At 53.7% G+C, this 27,399-nt stretch overlaps 1 long non-coding RNA gene across 1 annotated transcript; it reads right to left on the reverse strand.

Annotated features, from left to right (window-relative positions):
- Positions 1–3,840: 3,840 nt before the first annotated feature.
- On the reverse strand, positions 3,841–16,554 carry LOC136793154 (uncharacterized). The gene is made up of 4 exons (XR_010838039.1): positions 16,308–16,554; positions 7,755–7,825; positions 4,499–4,537; positions 3,841–3,923 (listed from the first exon to the last, which is right to left on the reverse strand). It is a non-coding gene; the product is annotated as an uncharacterized lncRNA (long non-coding RNA).
- Positions 16,555–27,399: the final 10,845 nt, after the last annotated feature.

Raw genomic sequence — 27,399 nt, forward strand, 5'->3', positions numbered from 1 at the left:
GAACTATGGCCAGTGCCTGTCTGGACACCAGCTACAGGGGGATGGATAGAAGATTCTGAGAGGCACAACAAATGACTAAAAAGACCTCAAAGGGTAGAGGACGGGGCCCTGTCCAAAATAAAGACTGAAGGATGGTAAATATTATCAAGAGTCTATGACTTAATGACAAGAGTGCCTGCCCGCTGCTCTCCAGTTTTCTGGTGGCGAGAGCTGGGCAGAGGCAATTGTGGCCACAGGAGGCGCTGCCAAAGGGCTGGGCTTCAGAAGAGCCACTCTTGAGTCACCAACCTCTTGGTGTCCCATCCTCTCTGCCCTCCAGGACTGCCGGTGTGGACTCGCCCCTTGTGGGAGAAGCCCATCGCTTGCAGGGCTCCTTACTCTGTCCAAGGTGCAGGAGCACAGGGAGTGTAAGGGAGTGGGGAGTTCTGGCTGTTCGTTTGAGCTCAATTGGGAGCCCGCTTTCCGATACGGGGTCTCAGTGTCCTTCTGTAAAAGGAAATCCAAGTGTACTTAAAGCAGCCATCTGTGACAAAAAACCAATGAGGCGTACACACAGTGCGGGGAGGGGGATGACAGTCCTCTCAGGGCACTGTCTGGTGATCCAGGCCCTGTCCTCTGTTCTGCCCACCTCCTGCCCCTATTGGAAAACTTTAGAAACTTTAGAAGAAAGGTGCTGGGGACCCTCAGATCTCTGGACGGGTGCCCTCTGGGGGAATCCCACCCACCTACCCAAATGGCAGCATCCGTTCTATTTCCAGGCACATTCTGCCTTTCTCCAAAGCCCGGGCATCCTTTGGGTTTACTGATAAATCCCCAGGTTCTGTCAAATGATTCATTTAGACGGGAGTTCCCCCGCTCCCCACCATTCTTGGTCTTACTGCTCCATGGGCCACATGACTGCCTGAGCCAGGCTGATAAATAGCAGCGAAATTTTAGGGCTCAGAGTCAGCAGCCTGAAGCAGAGTATCAAGGAGCGGGTGGAAGGTGTCCGGTGCACAGGGACGCAGGGGTGAGGGCATTTCCAGGAGAGGTGAACTGCTGGCTTCGAAGGGGGATGAGACAAAGAGCTCGGTTGCCTGGAATGCCTACCTCAGAGCTCTCGGTCGGGGCGTGGGGTCTTTCAGGTGGGTGAGACCCAGGAACTGGACTCGGGCCAGTGCAGGTAGGAAGAGGCACTGCTCCCACAGGTGTTTCTTCAAGAGCTGGCAGGTGGGACAGCGCAGCAAGGCTGGGAGTTGGTCCCCCCACCCCCGACTTCCAGCCCACAGTCTCTCCCACCCCCACCCCCCCGCCTGCTGCATCTGCACCCCTCTCCCATGCAGTGACCAAAGGATTCTGCAGAGTTAAATCTTACCAGAAAGGCCACCGTCCTTCCCCTCAATCTGTTGGGCCAGAGTGCAGTCACCAAGCCAGCCCCAAAGAGGTTTCTGGGTCCCCAGAAGAGGGGGAGGCCCCCAGAATCTGAAATGTAGCTATTGGTTCACCAAACCGGCCTGGCCTCCTGGGTCCCTGCACAGACCTCCACTCCCATCATGAGCCTGAAACTGACCCAGAATGCCAAGGTCTGCTTGTAGAGTGACCTGCTGGACCCCCAGAAACTGGCTTCGATTAGAGGGGACACACCACCAGAGGGTGTCCCAGTGATGGGTACAGACTCCTGTGGCTCCTGCCCAGGCTGAGGCTGGGTACCTAAGAGACTGCCAAAGCCTGGGCAGGACTGAGCTCCCCATGGGGCTTTTCCTTTCCAGAAAACAGGTTCCAAAGTTTGGGTGGAAGCCTGCTTGGCATGCCCTGCCCCTAGGGCCTGGGACACCAGGTAGCTTTGCACAAGGCTGGAGGCAGGCTGCACGGGCTCCCCACTCCTGTTCTCAGCTGTCCTGCCGAATCGCAGACACAGGCCTGGCTGCGGGATTCAGCCACACAGCGGGCATCTCGGCAAAGCCTGGGATTCTCACCAGGAACTGGTCTCCCAGGAGCGGGGGAGGGGGGCAGGCGCTCCCCTCCCCGCCCACAAGAGGCCTGGGGAACTAGTCCCCGTGCCTGGAGCCCCCACTGGGACCTGTTCAGAAGGTGGCACGTGTGGGCACAGTGGGGCACCGCTTCCTCAAAAATAATCCTCGATGCTAATTCCCATTTCCCCAGGAAGAGGGCCAGTGTCTCTCAGATCCATCCCATTTTCTGCAGAAAGGTTTTGTTGCTGCTTCTTTTTTTTTTTTTTTAATTTATTTATTTATTATTTTAATTTTTAATTGCATTGGGTCTTCACTGCTGCACGTGGACTTTCTCTACTTGCGGTGAGAGGGGGCTACTCTTTGTTGTGGTGCGCGGGGTTCTCATTGCTGTGGCTTCTCTTGTTGCGGAGCACAGGCTCTAGGCACACGGGCTTCAGTAGTTGTGGCGCGTGGGCTCAGTCGTCGTGGCGCACGGGCTTAGTTGCTCCATGGCATGTGGGGTCTTCCCGGACCAGGGCTCGAACCCATGTCCCCTGCATTGGCACGCGGGTTCTTAACCACTGCGCCACCGAGGAAGCCTGTTGCTGCTTCTTTTGATTTCACACCCAGTGGGCCTTTTCTCCAAGTGGGGGTCCAGGCATGGGGACCCTAGTTGGAATGTGTGTGTATGGTGGTGGTGGCTTCCCTGCAGAGGGACTGGATGGGGGTAGAGATGCAGCTGTGCCTTGGGCACCAGGGCCCCAGTCAAAGGAAAGAGCCAGACCTCCTGGGCTCCTTGGGTCTGGACACAGGGCGTCTCAGTGGCAGCCATGGGCCAGGAGCAGAGAGCCCCCTGCACGTTTTGCGTGGGATCCCTCCCACCCCTGCTCATTGCATGTCCTCATGTGGGTGCCCTATGCCCGGCACACGCCTCGGGGCCACCATGTGGATGGGTTCCTGCCCATGTGGTGGGCACCAAGGGAGAGGGACACGTAGGACAGGGAAGTGCCTGGGGCTTCCAGAGAGAGGGGACTTGGGGAGTGGGGGCAGCATGAGGACAGGGGACTGGGGTGGGAATGGGGGAGAGGTGCAGGAGGGAAGGGAGAAGGAGGGGCAGCCCCCTCCCTCCCTCCCAGGCCCACTGATCTAATCATATCAGGTGTGCTCCAGATAAATATTAATAACCCGGTGACAGAGGGAATTTGGGATAATCTAATTAAAAGGGCACCATTCAAGCTGGCAGCTTTACTAAGGAATCACTCCCAGTGAAACCCATGAGCTCCCAGGAGGGCCCTAAGAGGGAGAGGAAACTTCCCCCCTCCCCACAGCTGCCCACCCAGGGCAGCAGGGGCAGGACGTGACCTCTGGCAGGGCAGGTGCCTGGCTCCAGGGCCCTCTGAGCCCCACCCCCAGCCCTGCGCCAGCTCATCACTCCCGAGCACCACCCCTGGGCACCAGCCTGAGGCTGGGGCACCCGGCCCACCCCCATTCCAGCACCCTCACCCTCAGCTGCTCAGCCTCCCCCTCTGCCTACCTGTCTGTCTCTGTGTCCAGCTGACAGTTTCCCTTGACAAAACCTGAACACCCCCCACCCCCCACCGTCCTCCAAATGCAAAGAAAAGGCAACCTCAGGCCTCAGAAGGGCTCCCTGGGTACCTGGCTTTCCCTGGGGGGCGCTGGGGCCTCTCAGGAATGCAGACATGACCTCTCCCAGCAGGGCCAGGCCCCACCGCTGAGAGCTGCCCATTCTGGCCTTGGACAAAGTCCTCACCCCAGGGCCAGAGTGGCCCCGTGCCATGACCCCAGAGTCCAGCCAGCTTGGGAATCTATCTGCCTGATGGGTCCCTTATCATGGGATTCACAGGCTTCCAGGGCCCACTTTTTCTTGAAATCAAGATTTATTGGGGCCCCTCGTGTGAGTTAATGGTGTTCTTTGGCCTTCGTCAACTTGGCTTGGTCCAGCTGGAGTAAGAGGAGCTGGGTACGGGGCAGCTGTGGACAAAGACAAGTAGAACCGTGAGCCCAGTCGAGGTCCTTCCTGGGCTTTGCCGTCCAGCAGCCCAGCCCCCACCCTCCCCTGGCCCCTGGCCCTGCCCTTGACAGACAGACAGACAGCCTGTCGGGGCAGGCTACTGAGCTTCTGCACTTGAACAGCAGCATCACTGGCTCTTTATTCCGTATTTGGGGTAAACAGATCTGTTTCCAGTCCCCACTTTCCCCCTAAGGCCGTCTGCAGGAGAAGCCCGTGGGAGGGCTGGGACACCGCTGACCATCCACCTGGCTGGGAGGAGGCCTCCTTGGGGAGGCCCAGGAAGAGAAGGGGTTAGTTCATCTAGTACGACTCCAGGCAGGGACTCCATCCTCCCAGCCATGTCCTGTCATCTGGAATATCCCCTGGTGGAGAACTTACTACCTGTCAGTAGAAGCTGCTCTTTGGCCGGGAGCCACAGGACCTCTATGTGGACTAGGCAGGCCTGAGGGTGAGGCCAGTGAATAGCAAGGATAGGGCCATTTGGTACACTGACCCTGCAGGGCCCTTTCCATCCATTATAGCACTCAATACTCACAGCGGCCAGATGGGGGCAGTGCTGGGTTTACCCTGTTTCCTAGAGGAGAAAACAGAGAGGTTAAGTAATTGGCCCAAGGTCACCCAGCCAGGAGATGGCAGAACGAGGACTGGTGCCCAGGTCTTTCTGATTCTCTTTTCCCTGTGCTTGGACAGTCTCTGGCCAAGGGCTTTAGGCCATCCGTCCCCAAGGGAGGGGACATCTGAGCACTGTCCAGTGGGCACATTGAGTCTCAGTTTTTCTGACTCTGAACTGAGCTTCTTGTGCTCTCTCTGGCTTCTCCCTCATGCCCACCCAGGGGATGAAGGGCAGGATGTGTGAGCTGGAGTTGCTGTGTGACTTCGGGCATGACGCCTCCCCTCTCTGGGCCTCTGTCTGTGGGCCAGGAGGTTGGTGTGTGATCCCCAACCCAGAGGACAGAAGTCCCCACCTCCTCTAGGGGCTCACCTGGCCCCACCCCCTCCACTGGGACCCCAGCACCCAGTAGGAAGGAGCCAAGCCCACCCAGACTGAGGCTGCCAGGAGCTGCACCCAGGAGCCAGGTCCTGGAGCTCCATCCCCTGCAGGCTGGTGAGAAATGCACAGGTTCTCTTGCCTGCCAGGCTGGGAGACTTCAGGGTAGAGGGACACACCCAGAGTTGGATATACCCCTGGGCTTGGTCCTCAGATGGGGTGGGGAGGCGGGGCCAGGGCCCAAGGGGCAGCTCTGGTATGGAAGGAGGGGCCACTAGTTTCAGATTCCCCCTTGAGGCAGGGAAGGCGGCCCCTTAAAAAAGGGGGAAGTGAGGACAGGCCCACCTGGAGCCCAGCGGGTCTCAGGGGGCAGAAATGTGGAAGGGCAGGGCTGCGGGGAGTCGATTCTGAAGTAAGAGAGACCATGCCTCTCACTGACTGCTGGGTCCAGCCCTGGCCTTGACTCAAGGGGTACAGTGGGGAGAGGGGGAGAGTAAGCTGTGGCTTCTGTCCCAGTCTCCCCAGGTTAGTGCCTCAGCTGTAAAATGGGGCCCTTAGCACCCCCCTGTCAGGGACAATAGTAGCGACCACGCACGGAGCACCTGTTGTATACCAAAACTCTGGTCCAGGTCAAGGATGGGCTTTCAGGGGAGAAACAGGCTGTGGGAGGGGAGCTGCTTGCCTGAATCCACAGGGGAGAGTCACAGGCAGATCTGGAACCAGTGGGGTGGGCTCTTAACAACACCCTGCACCCCTTTCCTCCTCCTGCCTACTTGTTCCCTGCACGCAGGGCTGCCTCAAGGGGCCGCTGCCCCTGCCCCCATAGGATGCTGTCAGGTCCGCTGTGTCTATTGCGTGGGGCCCAGAAGGAAGAGACGTGGGCGAGCCTGAGAGATGGTTGTCAGAAAAATCACACAGAGCACATGCAGGAAGCTTGACAAGCTCCGCCGATGGCACAAGGGCCCAGAGGGAGCGATGAGTGTGAGGCTGGGGGACCGGGGGCTGTGAGTGAGGGCGCAGCTTCTGCCCCCTGGAAAATGCCTGCATCCTGCATCCTACCCATAATGTGGCTTGGCTGCTAGGAGTCCCCTCTTCCAGCCATCCTGGAACCGAGGCACGCACACCTGCCTTCAAGGGGCCCTGCATCCCAGGTACCAGGAGGCCAGTTCAGGATCAGAACACAAGAAAGGTGGTTACGCTCACTGGTCATGTCACTCTTCAGGGTCCTCACCCTGACCAGACATGAGAATCACCTGGGGACTTAAAACCAGGGATGCCTGGACCCCTCCCAGAAGTGCGGGGCAATGGGGGAGGCCCTATCTGTTTGAAGGTCCCCTGGAGCCTCAGAGTGGAGAGCCCAGCCCTGCCCACTAAGGGGGCTGCTCCCCGCTGAAGCCTGGTGCTCCCTCGCTACCGCTCCCTCCCCTTCCCACCGAAGCTGACCTCGGGGGCTGTGTGGAGGTACCCACCCTCCTCCCCAGGGAGGCACTGGGTGGGAGCATTGGGCACCTGGGACTCCCTGAGGCTCTCTTCACCTCACCCCCACCCCTGCTTTTATATTCTGGAAACCATAGAAGTAGAACCTTCCTGCATCTGCAAGCTTAGAACTTGACAGATCCACAGACTTGCTGATTTTCCAAAGTGCTGAGCTGGTGTGGCCACAAGATGCTTCACACTTCTTGTAAGAGAAGAATCAGCCCCCGTGTGTCTTTGGCGGCCCCCGGGCCAGCCCTGCCAAACCTGCCCTGCCTGCCCCCACTTCCGCCTTCCCTGGGGCCACTGATGCAGGACTCCTGGATCAGAGCGCTGCGCCTGGGGAACCAAGGCTGGACCAGGCGAGGAAAAGGGGGCATTGAGCTGCTCTCGCCTCCACCCAACTGGGCCTCAAGGCCCAGCCCAACTGTGCCCACATGGTCCCTCCTCTAATCCTCTGTGACCCCCCACAGCACCCCACAGCTTCAGGCCCTGGTCCCCATGAAAAGCAGTGCAAAGATAGACACTGGGTTTCCAGGGGGTACCAGCTTTTGCTCCGAGGCCATCTTTCGTGGGGCCTCCCAGCCCCAGCCCATTTCTAGGCAACATGGGTCTCCCCTAATTCGGACTTTGACTCAAGCAGTGGGTGGGAGGCTGTGTTTGCGTCTGAATCCCGCAGTCCTGCATCCAGCTGTGGGAATCTGGGCACATCACATGACTTCTCTGAACTTGAGTGCCAGCAACCAGGACATTGGTTCTACCTCCCAGAGCTGGCTCCTCTGCCCCCACCCACCACGCCCTAGACTTCCCACCAGGACCCTCAACCTCAGCAGTGAGTCATTGGCATGGCCCCGTGGTCCCCACACCCAGCACGGAGCCTGGCCTACAGCAGCCTCATAGTGTTCGAGGATAATAAATTACTAAACAAGGCCCCCTCCCTGATGCTTGGCAAATATTGTCAGAATGAAGGCATGTCACCACCAATACGGACACATGTCAGAGTACACAGACCATAAAAGAGGCACGACAAGTGCTGATGGGGCGGATAAGATTAGATTCCAGATGAAGAGGCCGGCTCAGCAGGTCACTGAGGGGTGCACAGGGTGGAGTGTGAGAACATTCTCGCTGCTCTCCAGAATCCTCTGTGCACCGAGGGTCCTTTGGTTCCAATCCAGTATCTCTCACTGTGTGACCTTGGGCAAATGGCTTAGCTTCTCTGAGCCTTATACTGCTCACCTGTACAATGTAGACAGTAACAGTAACCACCTCTCATACTCGTTATGAATTAAATGAAAAGCATGAAGTAACACATAAATCCTGTCACACGTGCCTGGCCTGTTGGAAGTCCTCAAACTTCAGCCATGTCATTAGGGTCTTCCTCACATCACGTGTAGTGCACAGCTGCAGGAGAGAGTGAGTGGCTTGTCCCCTTGTCCTCAGCTCTGCTGCCCTGCACAAGCCCCCTGTCACCCATGACCCCGTCTCTGGGCTTCTCCCACCAAGGTCTCAGTGCCTGCCCCAGGGCAGGTGTGAGAGGCAAAGTCCAGGGGACAAGGGACTGCACCGTGGCCCCAGCTGTCTATTGCTTGTCCAGCCCTCACGGCACCCTGCCAACAGGTAGGCAGGCAGTTCCTGGACCATTTCACAGATGAGCAGACAGAGGCACAGAGTTTGTGGAACATGCTAATGGCACTTAGACTGACTGAGGCCGGCCCAGAGGGAATGGGGTGGGGGTGGGGGTATGTGAACACAGAGGGGCAAAGGGGATGGGTGTCCCCAGGATGGGAAGGCGACCTGGGCCTGGCCACAGCTTGGGGTTGCTGCAAACCTGTGCTCAGTCCCCTTGGTTGGGGAGGGACCACTGTGATGCTTTGGTTTCCTACCCCAAGGCAGCACTGGTGCCTGGGCCCCCGTAGACCCTGCTCTGGCTGAGGGGGTGAGTTTCCCAGGAAACAGAAACTGTCTATAGCACAGATCAGCATCTGCTGGATGTGACCCAGGGCTGGGCAACTAGCAAGGGCTTCCCACAGTCTCATAGGATTTGTATCTTTCACGGGTTTGATTTTCACCTGAGGGACAGGGCTGTCAGAGCGTTGTGACTATGGTGGTTTGGCCTCACCAGGTTGGAGGAGGTGGTGGCAGGGGAATGGGCATCCCTGGAGCCCCACAGAAGGATAAGGGGATTGTCGGAGCAGGAGCACCTCCTCAGGAAGGTCTCATATTTCTGGGGGAGGGTCAGGGAAGCTGGGCCAAGGCCTCCAACCTGGGGAAGGGACTCAGAGACACTGGGGGTGACAGGGTTGCTGGCCAGAAGCTAGCTACCATGCTGGGAGAGGGGCATTGGAGTCCTAAACCTGGGAGGCTGGTATTGACCTATAACAATAAAATAGCCAGTTATTTTACCAGCAAAATGCATTTCTTTGGGAATTGCAAACAATTGCAGTTTGAGACACGCAATCTATGGCAAACCACTGGCAAGTCCGGAGAACAAACGAGGGGCACCTTCTTTTATAAGGAGAAGCCCCGCCAACTCCACAGGCTGTTATAAACGAAGAGCTCATTGGAGGAAACTAGGAGTTGGAAGTGTTTTGGCTTTTCATTGGCTGAGTTGTGACAGTCTCTCATTGGCTGGGCTGTTGCCAGGCAGAGAGAAATTCTTCCTTCCTCTGCTGGGTAGAAAAGTAGCAACCTTCTTCTTGTTGGAGATGCCAGGTACTCCCTTCTTGTTGGGTCTGCAGCTGACGCTGAATAGACCATGAGAGCTCCCTCTCTGGCCTCCCAATCCCACTTTAAATGAGGTTTCTGTTTATTAAATTTCACACCCCAGAGCTGAGGGAAGATGCCACAAGGCTTGATTGGAAGTGCTCTCTCTGCCCCCCACAACAGCTCTACAGGCAGTGGAGATCTCCCATGCCTGTGGCAGTAGTCCGGGGACCCCAGCTGCTACCCACTTCCAGTGGGTGGTTTGTGCCTGCCAGGGAAGAGCCAAGGGCCTGGCACAGTATAATGACAAGAGCACAAGATTCAGAATGAGGGGGGCCCTGAGTTTCTGGGCCACAGTGGTTAGTCTACACAGTGAGGGGCTTGGGCTGAAGTAAACGCTTTTGGGGCCCTAAGTGCTTTTGCCCCTAAATGTGACAGGGACCAGCCAGGCACTCTCAGTTATTCCTCCTAGTGGCCATACAGAGTAGGACTATTATTATCTCCATTTCCTAGATTAGGAAACTGAGGCACAGAGAGGTTAAGCGACCTGCCTGAGGTCACACAGCTGCTTAGTGACCTGTGCTGGGTCACTGCAGTCCCTCTCACCCTCACCTTCTGCCCTCTAGGTTGCTAATGCCAACGGGAGGATGACAGCTCGAGGACAGGTGTCCCTGGGAAAGATTGGCCAAAATCAGGTCCAGAATTGGGGAGGGATAAGAAAGCACTGAGCAGTGAGCAAGGAGGTAGTATGACCCCCACTGTAACCTGGCCTGGGCCCCACCGATACCATCAGACAGTGTCCCAAGGGAGAGAATGCACAAACAAACTGGAAATGACTGAGGACACTCAAGGAGTTCATCCTCCCCAAATCTGACGCCTGAAGGGACAGGCTTATGGGATAAACAGGAGGCAGTGTAACGGGGTTCATATCCCGATCTGTGTGCCTCAGTGTCCCGCCCATCCAAGTAGGTGGAAGTTGCCACCTTCCACACAGGGTGGGTGTGAGGGAGTGAGATAATCGAGGTAAATAAAGCAGGTGCCTGGCACCAAACAGGCCCTTAACGGTCCAAAGCTGCTTTAGAGAATTTTGACAAAACCTTCTGAGAGGAAGCAGCCTCTCCAATGCCCGGTCCCCTGTGGAATGGGCGGAAGATGGGGGAGGGGAGGTGATTGAGCCAGGCCCCCCTTCCTGTTGCCAAGGGGCTGGTCAGCCCGAGGCCTGTCTGAGGCCAGGGGCCTCCTGGAGGGGCTGCTCCCTGACCTTCTCAGCTATCTCTGAGCCTTGAACTTTCTATTCTGTTTTGCAATCAGCTCAGAAAGCGGCATTTCTAAACTCCCTTCTTATCACCGGGAAACTTCTGACACAACAATAGCTGATTGTACTGCTCTCCTGGGTGCGGCTAAATTCCTGGACACCCCCCCATCCCCACCCCCCAAGCACACACACCTTTTTTTTTTTTTTGGTAGCTTTGGAACTATAATGATGCCATTATGATTGGTGTGGTTAGGTGACAGTGTAAGTTTGATTTAATTAATTAATTTATTTATTTATTTATTTTTAACATCTTTATTGGGGTATAATTGCTTTACATTGTTGTGTTAGTTTCTGCTGTATAACAAAGTGAATCAGGAAAGAGGGGGGACCCGGAGGCAACCAGTGAGACAATCAAGGGAAATCTTCTTAGAGAGCCAAAAAGGCATTATCTTGCATAAGTCACCTGGAGATAGCAGCGCCTGCCTGGACTGGCTGGATTCGAAAATATGTACTTATTTGCCAAAATACCAATTTTTTTTCAGTTATTATAATTTTCTCCCCCAGCTCGAGCCCAGCCAGTAGGACTCAGCTGCATAGAGTTGATACAGATTCACCTGAACGTAAAGTAACAACAGGCCGTCAGATAACAACCCTTGGTTGGCCACGTGCTGCGTGCGGTGGGGAATGAGTCGGGCCCAGCCCCTGGCCTGCGTAGCTCTGTGACCCTGGGCACGCTGCCCTCCAGGGCTCAAAGTCTATAAATAGAGCAGGTGGGGAGCCCTGCATGCTGGGGGGGGGGGGCCCTCGGTTCACGTGTAGGTGGCAGCCACCGGCAGGAGCCCCTGGACTGGGCCTCGCACACCTGCCTCCAGTTCACCAGCCTGGGCCCCTGGGAGACGGCCCCTGCCCGGAGCTCGGGTGCCACCTGCTACCACTGTCCCCTCAGCCCAGAGGACTTCCTGCTTCACCCGGGCTCCCAAGAAAACCCTGGGAGGCATTTCTTAGAATGTTCGGCAGTTGCTGCACATTCAGAAGGACTTGGCAGGGGCCCCAGCAGCCGGAACAGAGAAGCAGGTTGAATTCCAAGACCTGGAAGCCAGACGCACTGGCGGGGAGACCAGCAGGGCCAGTGTGGTGCTGGCGTGGTGCTGGCATGGACGCTGGGAACCGTCACTTTGTGGGGAGTTCAGGTGGACCTCCTGCCATGCTGCCCCCTAGGGCCTCTACCTGCAGAGTGGCACCTCAAAGCCTAAGCCTTCCTTGGCTGCCTGGTTCAGGTAAACGGGGAAACAGGTAAACGGTGAGTTGGCATTGGACACCGTGCGCAGGCTCAAAGAGGGGAGTCATCGTCTTTGTTAAAGAAACAAATATGCTTAAAGACATTGGTATTTGCTCTCTTCTGGGTGTTTCACTGGCTTCGTCCCAGTCAGCCTTCCCCACAGGATCTGACTGGGAAAAGAAAGGCACTTGTCCAAGGTAAGTCCCTGATCAGTTTCCTGGCCAGTTTTGCGGCAGGGGCTGAATAGGGCTCTGGCTGACTCCAGGGACACGCCACGGAGGCTCACGGGTCCCAGGCTTTATTTCTGCCCTGAGACCCCTTCTCACACTGGGTGAGACTCCCCAAGGCCTGTGGGCCGAAACTTGGACATTGGAAGAGAGACCTGGCCCAATGTCATCTTCCCAAGTGGCTGGACCGCCCTGCCCAGCGGAGGGCCTTCAAGGGTTTGGGATCTGGATGGATGTGGCCTTGGAGAGCAGAGAGGAGCAGCCAGCCTGGGAGGAGCCCACGTCAGGGACATTCAGAGACCACTGGGGTGGGGGCTGGGAGCAGCCTTCACAGGAGGGCCGGTCGATTCTAGAGAGAGGGGACAAGGCTTGCTCTTTCCTGGGCAGGGCAGGCAATTCAACCCAAGAAAGGACTTTCAAGTAGAGTTGTCCTGTGAGAGAGCCATGAGCTCTCTGTCACTGTGTGGTGCAAGAAAGCCTGGAGGGGGCTTGGCTCCGGCTAGCAAGTTTGGGGGTCAGCCGGATGACCTTTGAAGCCCTGAGAAAAGGCCAAAGCTTCTGACAGCTTAGCTCAGACCTGGGGGTGGGGGAGGAGGGGGTGGGCTCAAGTCAAGGGAGGGCCAGGGGTTGAGGGGGCCCCCAGGGACCCAAGGGATGCTGGAAATGCTTTTGTGCAAGTGCTGTCTGGCAGGGAGCCAGGGCACCCTGCCCTGTGTGCTGTGGACAGAGCCATGAGCCACAGGGCAGAGCCACCGGGCAGAACCAGATGTGACAGGGACAGAGGCCCCGGCAGTTGGGAGGAGCCGTCAGAGCAGGTGAAGTCAGACGGGAAGGTTTCCTGGGAGAGGTTACTCTCCTGCTGGGCAGGAAGGACATCTCAGAGTCTCTCCTGCTGTCATACCTGCCCCGGGAGAGCAGAGGCAGGCCGCCTCCTCTGGGACACCCAGAGCTAGCCAGTCACCCAGCCCCTTGCCGAATAGGTGGCAGAAAAGCCTAAGCCTTCAAAGAAAAAAAACATTGAAGTGAAGCTTACATGAGATAAAATCAACCATTTTAAAGTGTACAATTCAGTGGCATTTAGCACATCCATTGTGTTGTGCAACCATCCACTCTCTCTGATTCCTCATTTTCATCACCCCAGGAAACCTGTGCCCACTGAGCAGTTTCTCCTCATGCCTCTTCTCACAACACCTGGCAACCATCAATCTACCTTCTGCATCCACGGATTTGCCATTCTGGATATTTCATATCCTAAGCCAGTTTTAAAAGAGCAAAAAGCAGCTAGTTGGGATCTGGTCCCCCTGCGTGTTTCCAGCTGTGTGGGCTTAAGCATAATATTTTGTCTCCCTCTGCTTCAGTTTCCTCATCTGAAAAATGGGCATAAGAGTGTTTCATAAAAGGGTTGTCGTGGGCATAAAGGGGTCATCTAGGCAGTGCGCTGAGTGCAGGGTCTGCCCCTGGAAGCCTGGGTGCATTTTAGCTGCTGTAGCCATGGGCATCAGATGTTCGGATGGTGTGGTACAGGACAGCCAGGGGCATGGAAGGGCAAAGCCTGGAACAGCAGATGTGTTTCCCTCGGGGCATGGCTAATGCGTGTCACCTGGGCAGGTCACATCCTGCTTCCAGTCTGCACCTGCTCCTTCCTACTTCTGTGACATTGGGCCTCAGTTTCTCCATGTGGAATGGCAGGGCCTCACAGGGGGTGGGGCCTGGCACAATGCCGAGGGTTGAGAGATGCTCAGGAGGGTTGGGAGAGCCCGAGCAGGGTTGCAGTGGGGACCAAGGTGGCCTTGAGAGGAAAGTCCTGGACTGGGTGACAGCACGCAGGTGCCCAAGGCCACAATGATGGGGGTTGAGAGCAGGCAGTCATGGCCCTGGCTCCTCCGGCATGTCCTCTGGAGCCGAGCTTTTGATCAAGTGGCTGGATGCTTCCTGTCCTGGCTCCCGTTACAGGCGATCTATCAGCTCAGCCGTTACTATCTGGGCCAGGGAGTGGCCATAAATGCTCCCGCCACCTCCCACACCCACCCTCCCGCCCCCCCGCCCCGCAAGTGGGCCAGGTTTTATGTTGTAAGAACACTGTGGGGCGTCTCAAACACACCGCTAATGACAGGCATCATGAAGCAATAAAAGTGATGGGGCTGGGAGGGGGCTGGCAGGAAGGGCGGGGGGCCGCCGGTACCCAGTTCCCCTGGCGGTGGTGGCAGGAGCTCTCGGAGAATTGATTAGTCTTGGACGTGCTGACCTTTTTGTTCTTGAAAAATTGCTTTTGAGCAGCTGAGGCAATAAAAGTAAATTGATTCAGAGAGTAGGAGGATGAAATTTGCGTTAGGCGGGGAGGGGTGCATAAACGCCTCATGACGTCAGCACTCCTCTCCCCCCACCCCACCCCCAGCCCCAACCCCTGGGCAACAGGAGGGCAGGACCTGAGGCGCAGGCAGGGCAGTGCTGGGGGCCAAGCGGGCTGGGCCTGAGGGACCTGGCCCACACTCAGCGGGGCTTCACCAAATGTCTGGGCAGAGAAACGAAACTGATAGTGAACAAGGGAGGGCCAGAGATGAAATGAAATGAAGTAGGAGTGTGGAGAGGGGAAGGAGGCAAAAAGAGAAAAACACCAAGGTGAAAAAGTGAGGGAGATTTACGCTAGACAAGAAGGCAATGGAGACCCAGAAGGGAACCGGGGAAAGGAGAGAAGGGATGAGATTTGCCCTCTTCAGAGTTCCCCTGAACACTGCCTGTGCCTGACCGTCCTATTTAATCCCCACAAAGCCTTATTTTTGTCCCCATTTTATAGAATGAGGAAACTGAGACCCAGGGAGGTCACGTCACCTGCTCAAGTTCACCCAGCTGGGAAGTGGTAAAGCCCAGTTGAGCCCCTCTGAGGCCAGGCAGGGGGATCCCGAGGGTGGACCCGTTACTGAGTCACCGTCAGCACCAAGGAGCTACTGTGGGCCTAACAAGGCCCCCTAACCCGTGGTGTCCAGATGAGAGGCTCAGGGCAGATAAGCTGAAGCCCCGAGCACGGGGTGGTGGGCTGGGTCTCAGCCATCCTGCAGTCTCAGCCTGTGTGCCTGTCGCCACCCGGAGTCCATTTCTTGACTGGGGGCCTTGGGAAAATGACATGAGTCAGGGTCTGTGAAATCCAGAGCTGTGTGTACAGGTGCCCAAGATGTACTGAGGAACTGGACCCAGCCGCTGGCCCAGGAGAGGGATGAACCATGTTTGATCCTTGCAGCAGCCCAAATCTCCGCTTCCGCCAGGGCATCTCCGTGTTCATGGGCCACAGTCCTGGATTTGGGTTTGGGGGTTGGAGATGTGGAATCCTGTGACTTTTTGGTTGGAGTATGTGGCCTCAAGTGGTGACTAAACACCAAATCAGGCCCGTGCAGGAAGTGGTTGATGTCTCCCTAAAATGCAGGCACCCCAAGGGGAAACAACGCAAACACTGTCCAAGCTCTGTGGGTGATCCTGTCCCCGAGGCTGCCCTCTGCCCCCAACCAGCCCCAGAGAGACCAGCCCCCAGCTAAAAGTCACCTCAGACATTCTGGATCCCACACCCTGACACGACTCTCCCACCCACGGGCACTGCACCTGGCCCCTCCTGTCTCTGTCTCACCAGGCGCTCACAGCTGCGGCACCCTTGCTCCTCGCCACCCTTGCTCCTCGCCACCCTTGCTCCTCGCCCAGCTTCGAGAGAGGGCCAGGAGGCTCTGCTGCCTATATATACCCCGGAGGGAAGGGGCTTGCCAGGGTCTCTGCGAGGCCTGGGTTTCCTGCCTCCCTGGATGCCAGCACGTGGCCGCTCAGGTGCCCCAGACCCCGTGCGCAGGTCCAGCGAGAGGCCGCCGGGGTCTGCAGCGGGCGCTAGGGTTCCCGCTACAGTCTGCACCCCCAGCAGAGAGGGGCTGCGCGGAGCCGCGCGGCGCCCCCTCCCAGTCTCCCTCCGGGCTACCAGGGGCGCAGCGGGCCTGGGGCGCGCAGGTTGCCGGGCGACCGCGCCGTTGCCAGTGGAGACGCGCACGCACACTTCCCCCACGGCGGCCGAAGGAAAGCAGGAGGCTGCGGGGCGGTGGGTGCCTGCGCTGCTGCGCTGCGGGGAGCACAGCGGGAGATGCGAGGAGGGACCGCCCTGGGGCTCCTCCAACCTTCTCGGTTCGGGGTTGTGGGGAGGCGGCTGAACCTCGGGACGCCCATCCCAGCGCCTCCTGGCCTGGGCGCCAACCCGCCTCACGCCCACCGACCCTGAGCGAGTGCAGGAGAAAAAGCGGTTGTAACTCCGTTCGTCCTTCCCAACCCGGCTGCCATCCTCCCGGCAGTTTGCTTGCTAGGGTCCCAGGAGGATGGAAAGGGAGATTTGTCAGGGGAGATGGGATATTTCCTTACAGGAAAACTGAGGCTCTGAGTGGTTGGGAAACTTACCCGAGGTTTTAACTGCTGGGGACCGGACCGCCGGTGCCAGGACTCCATCCCATAATCCTCACACTGTCCACTTTGTTCCGCAGCTTGGTGGGTGACCCTGGGTGGCGCCCTCGCCCTCCCTGCTGCCCTCTTCCCGCTGTAAAAAGGGGCGGTTCCTGGATCCAGGAGTGGAGCCTGGGGTGCAGGCCCGGGCCTGGCGCTGGGCCAGGAAGCCACTGCTTGGTTCCACCTCCCTCCCGAGCAGTCCTGACACTGCCGGGGCAGGAATAAAGCCTGGCAAAGCGCCGGGGAGAGTGTGCAGAGGTCAGCCGAGAGGGCTGTGCAGGCAGCCTTCTTAGGACTGGCTGCCAGGTGCAGCCAGGCCATTCTGCCTGGGCCCAGGCTGTTTCACTTCCCCTGGAGCAGGGGGGCAGCGGGGAATGAGGTGGGACTGGAAACAGGGGACCCAGCCAGCCACGTGCTGGAGCTGAGAGCGGGGAATTTACTGAGGTCATGTTTCTACCCCTAGTCCCCCTCCCCCTGAAGACCAGTCTAGGGGAGCTGGCAGAGGCTGCCATGGGAGGTCCCCTCCTGTGTCTTGACTGGTGGTCCAGACTGTGGCATCCACCCTATGCTCCACAGCAAGATCCTTGCATGGGTAGGTTCTAAAAGACTCCAGGAATCCTGTGCCCACAAGTATGGCTGAAGGCCTACGAAGTATCTAGTCTATGATTATTCATTCATCAAGGACTCATTCAGCAATATTCAGTCATCTCAATACTGTAGTATTAAAATGCAAATTCCTCTGACAGTATTCTGGACTTCAGAGTAGGTCTTCTCATTGTCAGATACTAAATGTGCCGTCCCAAGCAGGTCAGTGACTGTGACATTGAAAGGGCCCCTTTCTGGAGAAAGTGGATCACCTCTGACCTGGATAATGTACCCACCACCACCCAAATTTGTCTCTCTCCCCAGCACCCGAGGTTGGTGGAAAAGGAAAGCATTCTCTGTAGGGCTGTTCCTGTGGTGACCTACGAGCTGTCCACTCGCCACGTGTACTGGACGTGGGGCATGTGGAGGGTGGCCAGGAACACTACCTGCACAGGCCAACTTGCTCTGTGAGGACAGGAAGGGCACACAAGCCCACACTGTGTGTGCAGCAAGGGAGGTGGCAGCCATGAATAGTTTGGGGGAATTGTGCCTTCACAGAGGAGCCAGCATACCAGAAAAGCCATCCCAGTAGCATTTGTTGGGTTTTGGAAGGGGAGCCCGCACCTGTCCCAAGCATGGGCAGCGCGTGGCCCCTCACAAGCAAAGCCAGGCGTGCTGGCGAGGCGACGGCCCTGGTCTGTGTGTGGTCAGCCACCGTGTCCCTCTATGGACGGGTCCTGGCAGCACTTGGGGTAACTTTGTGAGCCTGGAGGGGGGTCCCTGTTCTCTGGAGAAAGGTGAGTGACTGCACGCTCCTCCAGCGGGGTAACATGCTGAGTACAAAGACGGGAGGGCAACTCATTCCAGCTCAGCCTTTATAATCCCACCTTTAGATCCTCCAGTGGGGGCGGTGGGTGGTCCTCCCAACGCAGAGGAATGTTCGAAACAACCGATCTACCCCACAAGGAGACGTGCTGTATCCCAGATCAGAAAGCCCAGCACCCATTTAATTCGGGGCTTCCAAAAAATAGACCTTCGTGTGATTCCATTTATGGAACATCCAGAATAGGCACCTCTATAGAGACAGAAAGATTAGTGGTTACTGAGGGCTGGAGGGAGGGAGCGGAACGGGGAATGACAGCTAATGGGCGCAGAGTTCTTTTGGGGTGATGAAAATATCCTGGAATTAGATTATGGTGATGGTGACACAACTCTACATCACTGAAACCACTGAATTTTACACTTTCAATGGGAGAATTTATGATACATTAATTGTATCTCAATAAAGCTGTTAAATATTTTAAGTCTCATGGGGAAATGTTCCTGATGGTATTAACCAGCATGTACACGATTTCATCTTTATAAAAATAATATGTGCACAGGTGTAAGTAGTCAGAAGACGGGAAGGAAATACACTAGAAACACTAACAGTGGCTTTGTCTGGGTAAAGGGGTCAGAGGAGGTTTTATTTTTCCTGCACGAACAGCCAGGGGGCAGGATCCATCTAGAGTTGGGGGTGACGCCGAGGCCCCAGACCGGATCCCCTGGACCAGTTCACCCCTGCCGGAGGCGGACCTCATGACTCACCTGCAGAGGCATCATGCATCAGGCAGCCAGGGGTCAGCTCCTCCCTGGGGAGGGAATGCTGCTGGGCCGGCGGGGCAGCAGGTGAGGTGGGCAGGGCGGGCGTGTTGGGCAGGCTGACTTGTGAGTCCCACTCTGGCTGTGAACTTCAACTGGTTCCCCTCAAGGCAAACAGGTAGGAGAGGTCAGGCAGGAGATGAGCAATAATTATCCACCAGGCAGACAGTCTTGGCACCCCTCCTTCATTCCCGAGCAGAGAGGTCACCCCTGGCACCCGGGCCAGCCCTGATGGCATTGCCCAGCAGCAGAGCTGGCAGAGGAGCTCATGACCCTCCAGGATGGTTCAGACAATGGGGCTAATCTGGAAGGGAATCCACCAGGGGACCAATGTTAGGGTCCTGGCCTGACTCTTAATCCAGACTCCCAGCAAAAACCTCAGCCCCTGAAGTCTCCGTTTTGAGCAGGTGTATCCCAGTGCTTTGCAAAGGAGCTGGCTCCATAAATAGTGGTGGACGAATGGATGGATGAATGAAGTGGGACAGCAGCCTGCATGTCACCTCCGGGTGGTGGGAGGGACACACGGCCTTGTAGGGGAAAACACCCAGGGATCAGGGTCAGCACCATAGGCACTGCCTGAGTCACTAGGTTATTCCTGGCCGCTGAGGACATCTGAGGCGGGAGTGGGACTGAGCAAGGGGGCCACCCGGGGGCTTGGTGAGGCTACAGTCAGGGAGTTCAGCACTAGAGTAAGTGGAGCAGAGGTGTCTGAGGCCTGGGTGGGAGGTTTTCAGAAGACTGCTGGAGTGGGCCAGGGATCATGTCCAAATCAGGGCCTGAGTTCCACTAACAGGGATGCATAAGCTGGCAGCTTGGTCTGCTCAGTACTGTGCAGCTGGTCAGTGAGCCCTTCCTCAGGCTCTGACCGGCTCAGGGGACAGGGATGTGACCATGAATAAGGAGCCACAATTAGCCCTCCCTTTCACTCCCTCCATCCTGGCCTGGCTGACACTCCGGGAAGAAGGGCAGCCTGACAGCACCTGCTGCCTCCAGAGCCCAGAGGAGCCCAGAAGATCACAGGTGCAGCCAGCTGTGGGTGCTGGCCCACGGAAGGCCCAGCTGATGGAAAGCTCACAGTGTGGATGGGCCACGGGCTCACCGCAGCACAGAGAGGCCACAGGAAGTAGTGCAGACGTCAGAAACCAGGGTCCATGGCCCAGATCTGCCTTTTTCTAGCTGTGTGGCCTCAGGCAAGTTATCTCACCTCTCTGAGTCCTGGTCTCCTCCACTGTAAGATGAGGTTCAAAATACTGAGTCCCTGGGCTTCCCAGGTGGTGCAGTGGTTGAGAATCTGCATGCCAATGCAGGGGACACGGGTTCGAGCCCTGGTCTGGGAAGATCCCACAAGCCGTGGAGCAACTAAGCCCATGTGCCGCAACTACTGAGCCTGTGCTCTAGAGGCCGTGCTCCGCAACAAGAGAAGCCACGCGATGAGAGGCCCACGCACCGCAACGAAGAGTAGCCCCCGCTTGCGGTAACTAGAGAAAAAAGCCCACATGCAGCAACAAAGACCCAACACAGCCTAAAATAAATAAATAAATAAATTTATTTAAAAAAAAAAAAAAAGGAATCCGCCTGCCAGTACTGGGGGCATGGGTCCAAGCCATGGTCCGGGAAGATCCCACGTGCCACGGAGCAACTAAGCCCGTGTGCCATAACTACTGAGCCTGTGCTCTGGAGCCACAAGCCACAACTACTGAGCCCACGTGCCACAACTATGGAAACCCGTGTGCCTAGAGCCCATGCTCTGCTCGCAACAAGAGAAGCCACCTCAATGAGAAGCCCATGCACCGCAACGAAGAGTAGCCCCCACTCGCCGCAACTAGAGAAAGACTGTGCACAGCAAAGAAGACCCAATGCAGCCAAAAATAAATATATTTTTTTTTAAAAAGTGAGACTTTACTTCTAAAAAAAAAAAAAACAAATACTGAGTCCCAGAGTCCATGCGATAAACACTACATGCAAAGTGCTTGGCATGTAGTCTGTACTTAAAAAGTAGTGGCTGATGTTATCCTATTATTATTCTATTATTAATAGAACTAATATTAATATCATTACTATTACTGTCCAGTCTTAATATCTCTAATCCCAAGACTAGATCTGTCCCCAGGGCCACCCCTCAGTTGTTTAGTCTCCTCCCACTTCCACACACCTAACCCTGATGACTTAGGATATTTCAAGCTATTTCTCATGAATATGAAAGGTTTTGCCCCCAAATCTCTTCTGACTTTGCAAAAGCTCCCAGGGCCCTCCCTGCTTCATCCTCAAACTGGTCCACTTGCTCTGTGACCATGGGTGCCCCCTGCCCAGTTTTGGTGACCTCTGGCGTGGCCTTCACTAATGCCTGGGGCCTGCTGTCCTCCGCAGTCAGCAGGGACCCAGAGCAAGACTGGCATGGGAGGGGGTACTCTTGGCTCTGTCCCGGGCCTCTTACACCCTGGCAAGGCCCAGCCAGGCAGGAGGAGGCAGCGGGAGGGGGCTCAGGGAGAGGCCAAGGAAAGAGGAATCTCGGCCCTTCGAGGTCAGCCTATTTTTACATCCCTTCCCAAAAGGGGCCAGGACGCCAGGCCCGCGGCCATCACTCAGCACAAATGTAATCCCCAGGGAATCGGGTGTCTTTGGAAATGGGACCCAGGCTGGGGATGCTCAGAGGCCCTCAGTCCCCCAGGGGGGCCTGAACCGAGGGAGATCCTGGCCTCTGGAGTCAGAGAGCCTGGCCTGAGCTGAGAATGGGGCAGGGGCTCCACCTCTCCAGGACCCGGCATCCCCTCTGTGAAACGTGCGTCACGCCTCCTGGCCTCTGTTGAAGGGGTGGAGCTGTGGGAGAGCTTCTGGGTGAGATCTGCTGGGAAGCAGGCGGAGCAGGCCAATGGCTGCGGGCCTTCTGGAAAGGACTTGCCCTAGGGAAGGCCCTGTCCTCTGGGGAGGGCCCTCTGAGGCCGTGGGTCAGGGGTCAGCACACTGATTTGCTCAGAACAGCGAAGGCCACGAGGCCTGACCGGTGAGGGTCAGGGAGCTTCAGGGAGCTGGGTGGAGGTCGCCCGGATCCACCTTTGGGAATAAGGGGCTGATTTCCACAGACAGCCCTGAGCTCTCAGCCCCCTGTGGGAGGTTCCCTCACTCAGTGGAAGAGAGGGCCTCAGCCAAGGGCACATCCTTGCCAGAGCAGCGGGCATCCAATGACCAGAGAGGCCCTGCCTGCTCCTCCCAGCTCCGACAGCCCTGAGCCCAGGTGAGTCTGCCTCAGGACTCCTCAAAGCTCCATCCCTTCCTGCTCCCACTCCCTCCTCAGGTGAGATCCCCCGCTGCCACACCTGCTGACCCCAAGTGTCCCACTCAGAGTCTGCTCCTTAGGGAGCCCAGCCTGCAAATGAGCCACTCAGCCTCGCACAGGAGGCTGGGCAGCTGTGAGGTCCTGAGAAGACCCCACACAGATGCCTGCCTCGGGTTCCCAACAACAAATCCACCTCCAAGACTTCCGTGATGGGTTGAATTTTGTCCCCCCCCCCAATTCCTGTCTATTCAGAACCTCAGAAGAGGAGGACACAGGATCCTTGCAGGTGTCATTATTTAAGGATCTCAAGATGAGAGCCTCCTGGATTTGGGTTGGGCCCTAAACCTAATGACCTAGATGAAGAGGAGAGACACAGAGAGACACACAGAGGAGGCTGAGGGAGACGGAGGCGGAGATTGGGGTGATGCAGTGAAGAGCAAGAGAACACCAAGGGTTGCCACGCCCCCCAGAAGCCAGCGTTCTCCCTCAGGGCCTCCGGAAGGAACCAGCACTGCTGACTGTTAGCGAATAAATTTCTGTTGTAAGCCTCCCGGTTTGTGGTGGTTTGTTACAGCGACCATATGAAGCTAACACAATTTCAAAGGCAAAATGGTCTAAAGACACAGAGACGGCTATCTGCCCCATACAAGCTGCCTTTTCCCCCAGGTGCTGTGGTGCTGTTTTATCCCAAAGGTACTTTGGCATCTCAGCAGAAGAGAAATGAGATGGGATTTAAGTTACAGGAATAACTTCCTTGCCCCTGTTAAGGAGCATTTGTTGGAGGGGAGCTGGCGTGGAAGAGGGGACACAATTACAGGGTGACCCAGCACCCTGTTTTGGCACTAAAAGTCCCATACCCCAAGAAACCTCAGTCCTGGGCGAGGTGCACAGCCGGCCACCCTGATGGCCCAGAGGTCTTTGAAGTCCATCGGGTAAGATAAGGAGGCCGGAAAGGAGGGAGCAGGTTCTGGGGGTGTTTGGGGAGAATCGGTGGGTCTGAGAGGCATGAGGACAGGAGAAGCCAAGGCTGAGGGGGGCCCATTCTCGGGAAGACGTGTTTCATTTGGGACACATAGGCTAAAGTCCGGGTCGGCTGTCGGGGCTAGGAACTGCTGTGCAGCCCTGCCGGACTGGCTAGGAGGCTGATGTTGGAAGCAGAAGTCGAGAGGCCAGGACACCGAGGGCCCTTGCTCCAACCACATGGGGAAACACCCTGGAGCCTTAAGAGTTGTGGGCGATGCTGGCAGGGGTGGTGAGAACCCTGAGACTGTAGGACCAGACGCCAGACACGGTGGGCAAGGCCAGCAGGTGCAGAGAGCAAAACCGCAGCTTGTTCTCCCTGTTAAGTCAATCACCTGCAGGGCAGAGATCTTTGTCCTGTTCAGAGTTCCACAAGGGCCTCGAGCAGTGCCCGGCACGCAGTAGGCCCTTCATAAATATTTGTCAAGTTATTGACCAGTGTGCCAACTGAAGTTACGAAACAGCTAGGGGCCCTCACAGTGATTGCCTCCAGAGAATGGGCTCAAAAGAGGGGAAGGGATGAAGGAGGAACTGTTGTCATCATAAGCCTTCTGTACCATGTTTAAAAATCTGTGCATATGTATTACTTTGATTTTAAAGTTTGTTTTTAAAAACAAATAAATGAGCTGGTTTGGCCCTATGCATTTCGCCTTCAAGAAATAGTCTTCCTGGGCTTGTTAAAACACCATGGGGAAAACTTCCCACAAAAAAGACCCAGGACCAGATGGCTTCACAGGTTAAATATGCTAAACATTGAAGAAATAAGTAATACCAATTGTACACAAGCTTTGTCAGAAAATTGAAGCAGGAGAACACTTGCCAGTTCATTCTATGAGGCCTGTGTTAGTCTGACACAAAAATCAGACAAAGATGTTACACGAAAAAAAAAAAAAAACAAACGCCAACCAACCAATATCCCTCATAAACAAGGTGCAAAAGAGCTAAACAAAATTTTAGCAAATCCAATCCAATGATATATTAAAAGGATAATGCATCATGACCAAGGAACAGACTGGTCCAACATTTGAAAATCAATCAGTGTAGTTCATTTTGAAAAACTAAAAAGAAAAACCATATGATTATCTCAAAATAGAGACAGAAAAAAGCATTTGACAATATCCAACATCCATTCATGACAAAAAAAAATTCCTAGTAAACTACGAAAAGAAGGGAACTTCCTCAATCTAGTAAAGGGCATCTATGAACCCCACAGTTAACATCAAAATAAATGGTGAAAGACTAAAATCTTTCCCCCTAAGATCAGAAACAAGACAACATCATATTGGAGGTTCTAGCCAGTGAAGTAAGGCAAAGGAAAAATACCATTCCAGTTGGAAAGGAAAAACAAAACTGTCTTTATTTGTGGGCAGCATTAATCATCTATGTAGAAGATCTGACGAAATCTACAAAAAAACCCAAAAACCTGCTAGAACTTAAAAGTGAAGTTAGTAAGTTCACAGGAGAAACATCTGTATATAAAAATCAACTGTAGTCTATATAATAGTAACAATCAGAAATTTTAAAAGTTTAAATATCATTTACAGTAGCACCAAAAATATGAAACACTTAGAGATAAATCTGACAAAAGATGTCTAAGAATTGTACACTAAAAACCACAAGTCATTGTTGAGAGAAATTTAAAAGATCTAAGTCAATGGAGAGAGTTACTTTGTTCATAGCTTAGAAGACTCAATATCACTAAACTCTCCGTTCCCCCCAAATTATATACAGATCCAATGCAATCCCAATCAAAATCGCAGCAGGCTCTTTTTGGTAGAAATTGAGAAGCTGATTCTAAAATTCACATGAAAATATAAAAGGACCTAGAATAGCTGAAACAACTTTGAAAAAAAAAAAAAAAAACCACGAAGTTGAAGGGCTAACATTACCCAATATCAAGACTTATCGTAAAGCTACAGTAATCAAGGCAGCGTGATATTAGTGTGAAGATGGACAAATGGATTGATGGAACAGAAATAGATTTTTACATCCCTGTACAACTGATTTTTTACAAAGGTGCAAAAGCAATTCAGTGAGGAGAGTAGTCTTTTCAACAAAGGAAACATTTGGACATCCATATGCAAAAAGAGCACTCCAATTCATACCACCCACCACTACAAAAAGCAACTCAAAATAGATCATTGACCTAAATGGAAAACCTAAAACGATGAAACTTACAGAAAAAAAAAAAAAAAGGGAAAATTTTGTGATCTTGAGTTTGGGCAAGATATCTTAGATACAATACCAAAATCCATAAAAGAAAAACTTAATCAATAGGAGTCATTAAAGTAAAAAAGTTTTATTAGGAGTTACCTAGGGCTGGGGGTGGGGGGGATGCTAATGCGTATGAAGCAATGAAAATGTTCTAAAGGTTCTGTCACTGTGGTGGTGTTTGCACATATCTGTGAATATCTAAACATCTCTGAGTTGTACACTTAAGTGACATTGCATGGTATGCGAAGTATATGTCAATAAAGCTGTTATAATTTTAAAAGAAAAAATTAAAACTTCCACTTTTTGAAGACTGTTAAGAGAATGGAAAGACACAGAAAAGGGAAAAATATTTGTAAATCACGTATCCAATGAAGGACGTGTATGAAGACTATAGAAAGAACCCTCAACGCTCCATAATAAGAAACCAGACAATCCCCTTTCCCTGTCCTCCCCAAAAAATCCTCTCATGATTTGAACAGACACTTCATCAAAAAATATATATGTATGGCAAATAAGCACATGAAAAGGTGGTGAGCACTATTAGTCATTAGAGAAATGCAAATTAACCCATAATCAGATACCATCACACACCTATTAGAATGACGAAAATTAAAGTCTAATGACATCGAGTGTTTGATGAGGATGCTGAGGAACTAGACTTCCCAACACTAATGGCGAAAATGCAAAATGGCATAATTGCTTTGGGAAAGTTTGACAGTTTCTGAGAAAGTTAAAGATACCCTGTCAAATGACTTAGCCATTCCATTCCTAGGTAATGAAAGCCTAAATCCATACAAAAACATGCACACAAATGTTCTTAGCAGCTTTATGTGTAATAACAAACAACTGGAATCAACCCATCAACAGGTGAATGGGTAAAGAAATTGTGTTATTTCCATGCACTGGAACACTGGGCAATAAAAAGAAATGGGCTATTCATACACACAACAGCGTGAACAAATCTCAAAACTAGGCTGAGTGAAAGAAGCTGGACAAAAAAAGAGTAAGTACCGTATGATTCCACTTATACAAAACTCTCCAAAATGGAAAAGAATCTGTGGTGACAGAGAGCAGATCACGGGTTGCCTGGGGAAGGTCAGGGCAGGAGGAGGCAGGGAGCAGAGATTGGGGGAGGCATCACGGATGTGTTCACTATCTTGAATGCGTATGTCAGAACTTATCGAATTATACCCTTTAAATAGTAATGTGAGTTTTTGTATGCCAATTATGCATCACCAAAGCTATTCTTCACAAGTAATATATCTTCATTTTAACGAGTGAAACGATGCAAAGATAAATGAAAACAGAATCACTGTCCCCTCTTTTCCTCCATTCTCACTTCTCCAGGGTTTCCAGTATCAGGCAGTTTGGGATTTGGCCACAAGTTTCTCACATTCATACTGCAGTCTCTGGAGGTGGTGGGGATTATTATTTCCTGATAATATTAACACGGGCACCATGCCTTACAGCTTCCACTTGTTGGGCCTTTCGCTCTTTACCAACTCTCTGATGGGCATCTCCTTCCATGTGAGCGGGCACAGATTTAACTCACTCCTTTTCAGGGCTGCTCTGTAAGCCATGGTGTGAATTTACTACAGTTTGCATAATCATTCCTCTAAAGATGCACATTTTAGTTGCCTCAGTTTTTTGTTTGTTTGTTTTGCTTTGGTTTTGCCCACCATCGACAATGCTGGAAAGCCTTCTTTTATGTTTATTTTCATAGATTATTGTCTTTATTTCTGTAGAAGGGGCTCCCACAGTGGGATCATTGGGTCAGAAGGTATGTGAATTATTTTCTTCTTAGTAGATATTGCCAGATTATTTCCACCAGGCATGTATGAGGTGTCTATGTCACCCATGTTTTTGCCTCAGTGGATCTTAGTGTTTGTATTAAATTTTTGCGACCTAAAGACTGAACAATATATCATTTTGAATTTTCCAATCAGTGAGGTGAAATGTTATTTCATTTTGCCCACTAGACACAATGTGGCCATTGTATCCATATCCTTCAATACTGTTTTCTTTTGTGGGGGGGTTTATTTATGTTTTAAATTCAATTGACCATTTAAATCTTATTTTCTATGAGTTACCTGTTTATATCCTTTGTCTATTTTTCTGTTGGGTTGTTTAGATGTTTCTTATCAAATTGTATTAGCTTTTTGCATACTGAGGAAATTAAACATATGATACACATATATACACACATGCACGTACATTACACGCATGCAAGCACAAAACATACACATCACATGTGTGCACAACCATTGTACACACATACACATGTATCACATAGCTACATGCATGCATGATACA

Source organism: Kogia breviceps, chromosome 19, assembly GCF_026419965.1.
Source record: "Kogia breviceps isolate mKogBre1 chromosome 19, mKogBre1 haplotype 1, whole genome shotgun sequence".
NCBI lineage: Eukaryota > Metazoa > Chordata > Mammalia > Artiodactyla > Physeteridae > Kogia > Kogia breviceps.